Below are 11,984 nucleotides of genomic sequence, written 5' to 3'. Positions count from 1 at the left end.
ACCCAATGATTCTTATGTTGTTCCTCTTGAATCCATCCCAAAGTTCTCTTGTCAGCTATTCATTTATTTTAAGACTCTTTTCCATCTTCTGCTGTTGTCTAGAGGTATAATTCAGCTCATCTTCAAGCTGACTGATTTTGTCCTCAACAGAATTAGTTACACTATCACTATGCTGGTGAAGCCTTCCAATGAGTTTTTCATTTTTCCTATCAAGTTTTCAGTTCTGGAGCCATAGTGATAGCACAGCAGTAGGGTGATTGTCTTGCACGCGACCAAACCTGGATGAACCCCGGTTCATACTCACTCCCGCATCCCATATGGCCCCTCAAGCCAGGAGCAATTTCTGAGCACAGAGTCAGAAGTAACCCCCCCGAGCACTGCTGGATGTGACCCCCCCCCAAAAAAAAACAAACAAGTTTTTCAGTTCTGTCATTTCTGTCTAAAGTTTTCTCATTTCTGCTTTCATATTCTCTTGAGCCTTATTGGCTGTCCGTTCCATAATTTCTTTGCGTTCTCTAAATAATCTCTCTCTCTCTCTCTTTTTATTTTTTTATTTTTTTGGTTATTGGGTCACATCTGGTGATGCTCATGGGTTACTTCTGGCTATGTGCTCAGAAATCGCTCCTGGCTTGGGGGACCATATGGGATGCCTGGGGATGGAACCACGATTCATCCTAGGCTAGCACAGGCAAGGCAGATGCTTTACCGCTTGTGCCACTGCTCTGACCCCACTCTGAACAGTCTTAACATTTGCTTCCTCTCTAAAGTCCTTATCAGAAAGGCAGTATAGCTAGATGAAACTGTTTGGGTCTTCAGAACTACCATCTCTGCTCACTAAGTGTGATGTGGTTTTCGGCATTGCTTTCCCACTATGATCTTTGCAATTTGGTTGTGTTTTTTATATGTTGTAGTGTGTGGCTTACTAAGTAAAATCAATGAGCTTTCCTTGGGGTTCACTGAGTTGGGTGGAAAATGGCACTTCTGAGTCACAAAGAGGACCCCACTGCTACTCTGTCTGCCTCCATTCCTGTCTATCATAAGATTTGTGACCTGTGACTTTGAAACCTAGCAGACCAAAATGTGGAATAAATTGTTATACTAAGAGTTAGAGAAATTATAATATTCAGTGAGTGTAAACAATAACACAGAAGGCCCTATTAGCACCAACCACACAGCCCAGTAAATCTGTAGACACTACTTTAGTAACACCATGGAGAGATATAAAAATCATTTCAAGGGGCCAGAGAGATAGCATGGAAGTAAGGCATTTGCCTGGCATGCAGAAAATCAGTGGTTCGAATCCCAGCATCCCATATGGTCCCCCAAGCCTGCCAGGAGCGATTTCTTAGCATAGAGCCAGGAGTAACCCCTGAGCACTGCTGGGTGTGACCCAAAAACAATAACAACAACAAAAATCATTTCAAATTGATCTGTGCAGATCTAAGTTCTTATAATATTATTTGCCTCTGTGTTGTAGCAACAATATGAAGTACATTTCCTTGTGCCTCCGTGGAGGCAGGCTATGATGGTGAGTGGGAAATTGGGGACACTGGTGAAGGAACAGTCACATTGGTGGTGAGATTGGTGTTTGAACATTTAATGCCTGAAACAATTGTATCATAAACAATCTAGCAAATCATGGCGTTATAATAAAAATTAGAAAAAATTAATTGTTTAAATAATTTTGTTTTTATGTAGGGGAAAATCTGTGATTGAATTACATAGCTGTGTGTACAAGTAATAACTTGTTTAAAATATGTTTAGAGAGGGCCCGGAGAGATAGCACAGTGGCGTTTGCCTTGCAAGCAGCCGATCCAGGACCAAAGGTGGTTGGTTCAAATCCCGGTGTCCCATATGGTCCCCCGTGCCTGCCAGGAGCTATTTCTGAGCAGATAGCCAGGAGTAACCCCTGAGCACCGCCAGGTGTGGCCCAAAAACAAAAACAAAACAAAACAAAACAAAATATGTTTAGAGGGGCTAGAGTGATAGCATAACAGTAGGGTGTTTGCCTTGCATTCAGCTAAACCTGGATGGACCATGGTTGGAACTCCAACATTCAATACAGTGCCCTGAGTCTACCAGGAGCGATTTCTGAGCACAGAATTAAGAGTAACCCATGGGGCTGGAAAGACAGCATGGAGGTAGGGCATCTGTCTTGTATGCGGAAGGACAGTGGTTCATATTCCAGCATCCCATATGGTCCCCCGAGCCTACCAGAAGCATCTATAGCCAGGAGTGATCCCTGAGCGCTGCTGGGTATGACCCCCCCCCCAAAAAAAAGAGTAACTCCTGAGCACCACTGGGTGGGACCCACCCTCCTACCCCTAAATGTTTAAGGGCCAGAGCGATAACACAGCAGGGAGAGTGTTTGTCTTGCACATGGCTGACCTGAGTTTAATCCCCAGCATCCAACATGATCTTCTGAGCACCCACAGGAGTAATTCCTGAGTTCAGAGACAGGAGTACTGCTGGGTGTGATTTCAAAACAAAACAAACATGTTTATATCCATATGTGTTTATGTAATATATATGTTTATGCATTACATATTTATATATGCATTTTTATACATACACAAATGTATTTAGATATAGATATTTGTATGCTTTTTGTACGTTTCTAGTTGGTATGCTAATGAATATTATCAAATAATTATCAAATAATTAAACTTGAAATTTTTCTGGCCTTCTATACAGTTTTTGTTGATAAGAACAAAGTGCTAAGGAGAAGTTGAATAATAATATATTTACTGTATAGAAAAGAGACCCTGGGGCTGGAGAGATAGCATGGAGGTAAGGCATTTGCCTTGCATGCAGAAGGACGGTGGTTCGAATCCAGTTTCCCATATGGTCCCCTGATCGAGCCTGCCAGGAGCAATTTCTGAGTGTTGAGTCACAAGTAAACCCTGAGCGATGCCGGGTGTGACCCAAAAACAAAACAAAACAACTACAACAACAACAGAAAAAGAAGATAGCCCTGCAAGACTTACTCTTTTTTTTTTGTTTTGTTTTGTTTTTTGGTTGTTTTTTTTTGGGGGGGGGGTCACACCCGGCATCGGCTCAGGTGTTACTCCTGGCTCTCTGCTCAGAAGTCGTTCCTGGCAGGCTCGAGGGGGGGGGGGGGACATATGGAATGCCAGGATTTGAACCATGCCTTACCTCCATACTATCTCTCTGTCCCCAAGACTTACTAACTCTTCTACATAGCTTTGTGGATTTTTTTTTCTTTTTAGGGTGAGGGAACAAACACTGATGTGCTCAGGACTTCTTCCTGCCTCTGTGCTCAGGGATCACTCCTGGTAATGTCTTGGGGATAATATGTGATAGTTGGGTTTGAAACTAGATTTTCTGTATGTAAGGTAAGGACCATCCCCATTTACTATCTCTCTAGCCCTTCAAATATCATCTTTTTAATTTAATTTAATTTTTAATTTTTTGTTTTTTGGGCCACACCAGGATTTTATTTTGCCCCCCCCCTCCCTTTTAGGATCTTCTCCATTTACTATCTCTTTAGCCCTTCAAACACTATCTTGGTTTTTGTTGTTTTTTTATTTGTTTTGGGGTTTTACCCAGCTGTTTTTAGACTTAACTCTTGGCTTGACATACAAGAATTGCCTTTGAGGAGCGGTGGCGCAGCGGTAAAGCATTTACCTTGTATGTGCTAACCTAGGATGGACTAACCCAGTGTCCCATAGGCTCCCCAAGCCAGGAATGATCTCTGAGTACAAGCCAGGAGTAATCCCTGAGCACCACTGGGTGTGTCCTCCAAAAAAAGAATTCTCCTCAAGGAGAATGGGGTGCCGAGGATCAATCCTGCCAAGGAAGTGCCCTTCCTACTGTACTATTGGTCTGGCCCCTAGCTATGATCTTAACTAGCTCAGCTGAGGCAGAGGAGTCTGGGAAGGAGAAGGGGGAGGTGGGTTAGAAAGGTTATCAGGGGGCCGGAGAGATAGCATGAGGTAAGGCATGCAGGAGATCATCGGTTCAAATCCCTTCATCCCATATGGTCCCCCGTGCCTGCCAGGAGCAATTTCTGAGCCTGGAGCCAGGAATAACCCCTGAGCACTGCTGGGTGTAACCCAAAAAACCACACACACACACATACACACACACACACACACACACACACAAAGCTTGTCAGGAAAGGCAAGGTAAACAAAGTCATGCAGATTTTTGTTGTTGTTGTTGTTGTTGTGTTTTTTTGCTTTTTTTTTTTGCTTTTTTGGGTCACACCCGGCAGCTCTCAGGGATTACTCCTGGCTCTATGCTCAGAAATCACTCCTGGAAGGCTCTGGGGAGCATATGGGATGCTGGGATTTGAACCACTGTCCTTCTGCCTGAAAGGCAAACGCCTTACCTCCATGCTATTTCTCCGGCCCCAGTTATGCAGATTTTTCTCCTTTTTTTTTTTTTTTTCAAATCCTCAGAACCTCTCCAGGAAATAAACCTATTAAAAGCATTTATTGTGGTGGCATTGCGTTTGTCTTCTCCAGTCCTGCTTTTGGAACATCTCAAGAAGTTTCACAGTTCAGAAGCTGAGTTGTTCAATTATTCAAAGAACCATTCTCCAGTCCTGAGAATATTTCCAGGGAAACATTTGTACATGATTTCTGAACTCAATCCTATTGGTGGCCCCAAATAGGCATTGTAGTAACAACACAAGAAAACCCAGTGGGGCTTGAGTGATGGCACAAGCGGTAGGGAGTTGGCCTTGCACGCGCTAACCTAGGATGGACTGCAGTTCAATCCCCCAGTGTCCCATATGGTCCCCCAAGCCAGGAGCGATTTCTGAGCACAAAGCCAGAAGTAACCCCTGAGCATCAACTGGTGTCCCCCCCAAAAAAGGAAAACAAACAAAAACAAAAACCCCGGCTAACTACTGAAACACTTCCCAGTCCAGGAAGGAATTTAGAGGGCCTTGAATGAGGAGAGAGTTCTACGTATCAGGGCTGAAGCCACCAGTACTAATGGTTTCAGAAAGTCTCCATCAACCTTGCTAGGGGTGGTTATATCTGTGTGTGTGTGTGTGTGTGTGTGTGTGTGTGTGTGTGTGTGTGTGTGTGTGTGTGTGTGTGTGTGAAGGGTTCAAAATGCCTGTGCTAGGCTAATATTTGAGATGGGTCTAGCAGAGAAGTAGAAAAACTCTCAGTCATCCGCCATTGTTCCTACATTACTGAGTAACAGCAGCAATAGTGTTTCATTGTACGTACGTGTTCACTGTATGTATGTGTTATACACACACACCATATATTATCTAGTCACCTATGATTGGCCACCTAGGTTGATTCCAAATCTTAGTCATTATGCTGATTAATATGAATAATGGTGATACTTGTCTTTTAAAGGAAGTTTTTGTATCCGGGGGGTAGGTATCTGAAGTAAAATTGTTAGGTCTTATTTTGTAGCTTTAGTTTTGTTTACTTGTTTTTGAGTCACACCTAGCTGTGCTCTTGGCTTACTATTGGCTTTGTGTTCAGAAATCGCTCTTGGAGGGGGCCGGTGCAATGGCGCAAGCGGTAGGGCGTTTGCCTTGCACGTGCTGACCTAAGATGAACTGTGGTCCCATCCCCGGTGTCCCATATGGTCCCCCAAGCCAGGAGTGATTTCTGAGTGCATAACCAGGAGTAACCCCTGAGTGTCACTGTGTGTGGTCAAACGAGCAAACAAAAAAAAAAAAACAAACAAAACAGCATAAATGACTAACTCTGGGTCTAATCCTTATAAAGCCTCGTAGACTGAGAATTACTATGATTGGCTGCCAAGCCTCTGAGCATTTCTTGGGAGGCTCCATGAAAATAATCAAAAAAGGGGCTGGAGTGATAGTTTGTAGTGTGCTTGCCTTACAAGTGGTCAACTCAGGTCCGATACCTGGTACCCCATATGGTCCCCTGAGCACTTCAGAAGTAACTGCTGAGCATCTCTGGATGTGGCCCAATAACCAAGAGTAAATAAATGAGTAAATAATTAATAAAACAGTAAAGGGCCTCTCAAATCCAAGTTTATGTCTCTATGTGTATGTGTGTACCCACTGTACTATCCAGTCCCACACACACAAAATTTTTGTTTGTTTGTTTTTGGGCCACACTTGGTGATGCTCAGGGGTTACCCCCTGGCTATGTGCTCAGAAATCTCCCTTGGCTTGGAGGGACCATATGTGATGCCTGGGGATCGAACTGCCGGCGCAAGGCAGATGCCTACAGCTTGCGCCACCACTCTGGCCCTACCCCACAAAATTGAAAAAGAAACTTTTTGTTTTGTTTTGTTTTTTTTGGGCCACACCTGGTGAAGCTCATGGGTTACTTCTGGCTATGCACTCAGAAATCGCTCCTGGCTTGGGAGACCATATAAGACACATGGGGGGATCGAACCACAGTCTGTCCTGGGTCAGCTGTGTTCAAGGCAAATGCCCTACTGCTGCACCACTGTTCTGGTCCCAAAGAAACTTTTTTAAAATTTTGGTGTGCAGAAAATTTCCTAGGCAAACAATATTACCCAGAAGCCATAAAAGAAATAAAATGAAAGACTTGGTTAAATAAAAAATGAAATGAAAGAGTTAAGTAAAAAAATAATAAAACTTCTCTTTTGTTTTGGTTTGGTTTTTGCTTTGGGGGTCACACCTGATAGTGCTCAGAACTTGTGGCTCTATGCTCAGAGATCATTCCTGGCAGTGTTGGGAAGATCTACATGGTGCCAGGGATGGAAGTAAAATCTCTTGTGTGCAAAGAAATTGTACTCACCTTGTACTATCTCTCTCCTACCTCCAAATTAAAACTTCTGTATGAAAAAAAACAAAACAAAACAAAAAGAAATTAAAAAAAAAGGGCAACACAATTTTTTTTTGGTTTTTGAGCCACACCCAGGGGCACTCAGGGGTTACTCCTTGCTCTGGGTTCAGAAATGGTTCCTGTCAGGTCAGGGGAACACATGAGATGCCAGGAATCAAACCGGGTCCTTCCTGGGTCAGCTGCGTTCAAGGCAAACGCAGAATTTCCAACTTCCTCATCATTAAAATAACATACATTAATATCCTCATTAATAAGAAAAGATAAATAATCCAACAAGAAAACGAACAAGGATAATACAAGCAAATCATAGGAAAAGTATAAATGGAGGGACTGGAGTAGTGGCGCAAGTGGTAAGGCTTTGCACGTGCTAACCTAGGTTTTATCCTCTGGCGTCCCATATGGTCCCCAAGCCAGGAGCAATTTCTGAGTGCATAACCAGGAGTAACCCCTGAGTGTCACTGGGTGTGGCCCAAAAACCAATATATATAAATGGCTAACAAACTTAGGAGAAAATGTTGACACTTACTGGTTATAAAGTTATTAGGCAAGCAAAATGAGCAGGCTTTTGTTTGTTTATTTTTGTTTTTGAGCCACACCCTGTAGCACTCAGGTATTATTCCTGGCTCAGTGCTCAGAAATAGCTCCTGGCAGGCCCTGGGGACCAAACCCAGATCCATCCTGGATCGGCCACATGCAGGCAAAAGTCCTACCACTGTGCTATTACTTTAGTCCAGAATGAGCAAAAATTTTAAATATCAATAGTTTTTGTATTTGAATGTAAGGTATTTGAGTAGTTGGGAAAAGTAAGTATCTGAGTTTTCTAGCCTCACCCAGGGAAATTTGCAAAAAAAAAAAAAAAAGACTTAGTAGTTTTTTGGGGTTTTTTTTGGCTTTTGGGTCACACACGGCGGAACTCAGGGGTTACTCCTGGTTCTGTGCTTAGAAATCACCCCTGTCAGGCTTGCGGGACCATATGGGATGCCCGGATTCTAACAGCCATCCATCCTGTGTTGGTTGCATGCAAAGCAAATGCCTACTGCTGTGCTATCACTCCAGCCCCAGGTTTTTTTGTTTGTTTTTTAGTGAGCCATTAGTATCTGCCATTTCCTTTGGTGAGGAAATAAATATAAATTATTTATTATTTCTATTTATTACAAAATTTATTTTTGGGCCGGAGAGATAGCACAGCACTAGGGCTTTTACCTTGCACGCTTCAGACCCCAAACGGATCTGAGCAAATCTAGATGTAGCCCAAAACAATAGCAACATCTCCAACAAATGATTCACTAGGTCTTATTTTCAGGGAATGCCTCATTTTCCATGAAGAAGAATATGGTACACATTTATTGTTAAATAAAATAAAGGAAATTTATTACTTGTATATGGTATGGTGGTTGTCAACACAAACCAGACAAACTGTGAATCCTACAGATGCCAGTCAGGGGACCCTAGCAACTAGATTACAGTAAATTAATTTTCATTCTGAGACAGAGTCTAGGATGGCCTTATTTTCAGGGGGTGTCATATTTCACCCAGAAGGAAACCTGTAAGTAGGTCTTATTTTCGGAGGATGTTTTATTTTTGGGGAAACATGGTAGGTGAAACATTCCGTAACATTACAATTAAAGACCTTCAAGGAGAAAACACCACTGTCCAAACTAGTGGAAGCAGAGATAAACAAATGGGACTACTGTATTAAGCTGAGAAGCTTCTGCACCTCAAGGAAATAGTGGCTAGGATACAAAGGCCACTCACAGATGGGAGTAACTCTTCACCCAATACTCATCAGAAAAGGGGCTAAGTAATGACAAAACAATAGCAATGACAAAAATGCAGTGATAATCTCTGGTGTGCAAATAGTTACTTATTTTCATTTAAATTATTTTTTTGGCTACACCCAGTGGAGCTCAGGGGTTACTATGGCTCTGCTCAGAAATCTAGAAATCTTTCCTGGTAAGCTTGGGGGACTATAGGAGATGCAGAGGATCAAACCAACATTGGCTGCATGTAAGGAAAAAATCCTACCTGCTGTGCTATTACTTCGGCAACTTTTGTTTAAATTCTTCTTTTTCTTTTTTTCCTCTTTTAAAAATATTTTTAATTTATTTATTATTGGTTGGCGGGGCACACCCAGCGGCACTCAGGTGTTACTCCTGGCTCTGCTCAGAAATTGCTCCTGAAAGGCTCTGGGGACCATATGGGATGCCGGGAATGAAACTGGGTCCTTTCCGGGTCAGCCTCGCAAGGCAAACACTGCTATGCTACCTCTTCCACCCTAAATTCTTATTTTTCTGTTTTGAAAAATGATGTACTTAAAAAAGAAAAGAAAAAAATGATGTATTTAATGGGGCCAGAGTGATAGCACTGCGGGTAGGGCCTTTACTTTGCATGTAGCAGACTGGCCGTGGTTCAATCTCCGACATCCCATATGATCTTCCATCCCATATGGTCTTTGGATCCAGCCTGGAGTCATTTCTGAGCACAGAGCTAGGAGTAACCCCTGAGTATGGCTTAGTGTGGCCCAAAACCAAACCAAACCAAACCAAACAAAAGTTACTTAAATACTGTTACTTACAAAGTTGCTCATAATACAGCTAAATTCTTTTTTTTTTTCGAGACAGTAAAAAAGACTCATCAAACAATTATTATACTCCTTCCAAGAATAAAGTAAAATTCTAGTTCTTTTTGTCTATAGAATCCATTCATTTAATTTTACAACAGCCTTGGGTATTTTTTCTCTATTCCTATAACTATGCCCCATTTCTTTTAGTTTTGCCCTTTTAATTGTAAAAGCATCTAACTGATGCTTTTTTTTGCTTGTTTTTGTGCCACATCCTTTGGTGTTCAGGGATCATTCCTGATGGTGTTAGGGGGACCATATGTGGTGTCCAGGATTGGACCTGGCTTGGCTACCTGCAAGGGTCCCCCAAATGTTCAGAGGGGTGTCCTAAGAGAAAGAAGTTTCATGGCGAAACTTCTGTGTTTTTAATTTTTTGTTGTTGTTGTTTTTGGGCCACACCCAGTGACGCTCAGGGGTTACTCCTGGCTATGAGCTCAGAAATCACTCTTGGCTTGGGGGACCATAAGGGACGCAGGGGATCGAATCGAGTTCTGTCCTCAGCCAACCGCGTGCAAGGCAAACGCCCTACTGCTGCACTATCGCAACGGCCCCAGTTTTTTTTTTTTTTTAATTTTTACTTTTGGTTTTTGGGTCACACCCAGCACGCTCAGGGGTCACTCCTGGCTCCACGCTAAGAAATCACTTATGGAATGCCGGGATTTGAACCACGGCCTTCTGCATGCAAGGCAAATGCCTTACCTCCATGCTATCTCTCCGGCCCCAACGGCCCCAGTTTTTAATTTAAATTTTTATTTTTTTTATTTTTTGCTTTTATGGCCACAGCTGGCAGTGTTCAAGGCTTACTCCTGGTTCTTTACTTATGGGTCATTCATAGTGGGATTCAGGGGACCCTATGTGATGGCTGAGTGCAAAGTAAGTGTTGTATTATCTTTTAGCCCCTCAACAATTTTTATTGAAAAAAGATTTATTTAGAGCAAAATACCTAGAAATTGTATTGAATTTTTGGTTTTGAGGCTGCTCTCAGAGGTGCTCTTGACTTGCTCCTAGCTCTGCATTCAACTCTTGGTGATACTCTGGAACTCTCGTTGGCCAAGTGCAAGGCAGGTGCCTTACTGTTGTTCTATGGCTTCATGCCTTCCCCCACCTAGAAAGTTTAAAATGGCATGTGAGAAATAGGAGTGTTTAATTTTTCACTTCTTTGATTATGCAGGCCGTCTTCTTGATGAAACACTTCTTGAGAAACCCTTCTCATCTCAGAACACACATACTGAGAAACAATAACTTAAGGAGAAAAGGCCCATAATTATTCTTGGTCAATCTGCTCTTATCTAATCCCCCCACTTCTCAAAATGAGATTCTACCTTGCTTCTTCCTTCCTGGATCAAGATGAGCTAGATTCTCTTCTTCCGGGGAGATCTTCCTAATTACAGTAGTTTCAATGAACTTTGGTACTTGAGCACTCTCCAAGACTCTCATTAACTACTTCTTCAAATCTGTCTGGTTATTGACATTTCATTTTAGCAGGCCCCTCTTGGCAGCAGTCTTGAAGAGTGCTGAGATAGTATCTTATAAATAATCCACAGCACAATAGTTGCTTGAGTAACATAATAATATTATGCATCTCCCCCCACTGTGAATGATGCTTAACACTGAGACCTCTGCCTTCCCTTTTTCACTATTTTTTTTGAGGGGGTGGGGATCTTTTTTTGTTTTTTGTCCAGTGTAGCTGATGGGCACAAAACTACACCCAGCAGCGAGTGGAGGACCATGTGTTGGGATCTGAAGCCAGGGTCTTAGTGCATGGTGTTTTCTTGCTTGAGTCAAAACCCACCCTTTCCATTTAATTGGATATTCAGGGATGAGCTTCCTATTTTAAAGCCAGTTGATCTGTAAACTTGATCTTCCTTGTTATAATCTAGTACATTGACAGAGATTGAAAAATAGATTTTAAGGAAGCTATTATTCTGTCTACCCTGCGCCCCAAAGTTTAAATTGTTTGCATATAGGTGTTGGTGTGTAGGTGTGTGTGATACAATTAATGTCAAAAAGGGTTTGTGAATCACAAAACTCCAAATACGGTAGGTCCCAAAATTCACGATTCTGCTATCAAGGAAGCTGCCAACCCCGGATCTGTCTGTTGGATGAAATAATGATGTAAATAGATTTATTTTTGAGGCTGACAAAGAGCTCCCAAGAAATTCTGAATGCATCTTAATGAGGAGGGTGGGCGAAGTTCTCTGAATGGCATCTGGAGATAGACTGGAGAGATTTCCCTGGTGACAGAGTGACAGACTAAAATGCCTGTCCTGGAATGAAGTAGAAGGATTGGACATTTTTGAGAAGGAAAAAAATGGGAGTTTCATGAAAAGCTTCAGGTTTAAAACTTGAGCCAAGTGAAAAAAAAAAAAACAAAAACAAAAACCCAAGGAGGTGAAAAATCTAAGTCACTCTATTGGATGCCCAAAACCCTCCCTTATTTAGAGCTAGCACATAATAGGCTTTTAGTCGTACAAGAAGACAAGAAAAACAAGAATTGAGTCAGTCGCAGGTTCCACCGAGATTTGAACTCGGATCGCTGGATTCAGAGTCCAGAGTGCTAACCATTACACCATGGAACCGCC

General features: G+C 42.3%; 1 non-coding gene across 1 annotated transcript; it reads right to left on the bottom strand.

The window, feature by feature from the left end:
* Positions 1-11,909: 11,909 nt before the first annotated feature.
* TRNAQ-CUG (transfer RNA glutamine (anticodon CUG)) lies at positions 11,910-11,981 on the bottom strand. The gene has a single exon. It is a non-coding gene; the product is annotated as a tRNA-Gln (tRNA).
* Positions 11,982-11,984: the final 3 nt, after the last annotated feature.

Source organism: Suncus etruscus, chromosome 1 (genome assembly GCF_024139225.1).
Source record: "Suncus etruscus isolate mSunEtr1 chromosome 1, mSunEtr1.pri.cur, whole genome shotgun sequence".
Lineage (NCBI taxonomy): Eukaryota > Metazoa > Chordata > Mammalia > Eulipotyphla > Soricidae > Suncus > Suncus etruscus.
Note: the sequence above shows the minus strand (reverse complement) of the source record. Positions and strands in the feature narration are given on the sequence as shown.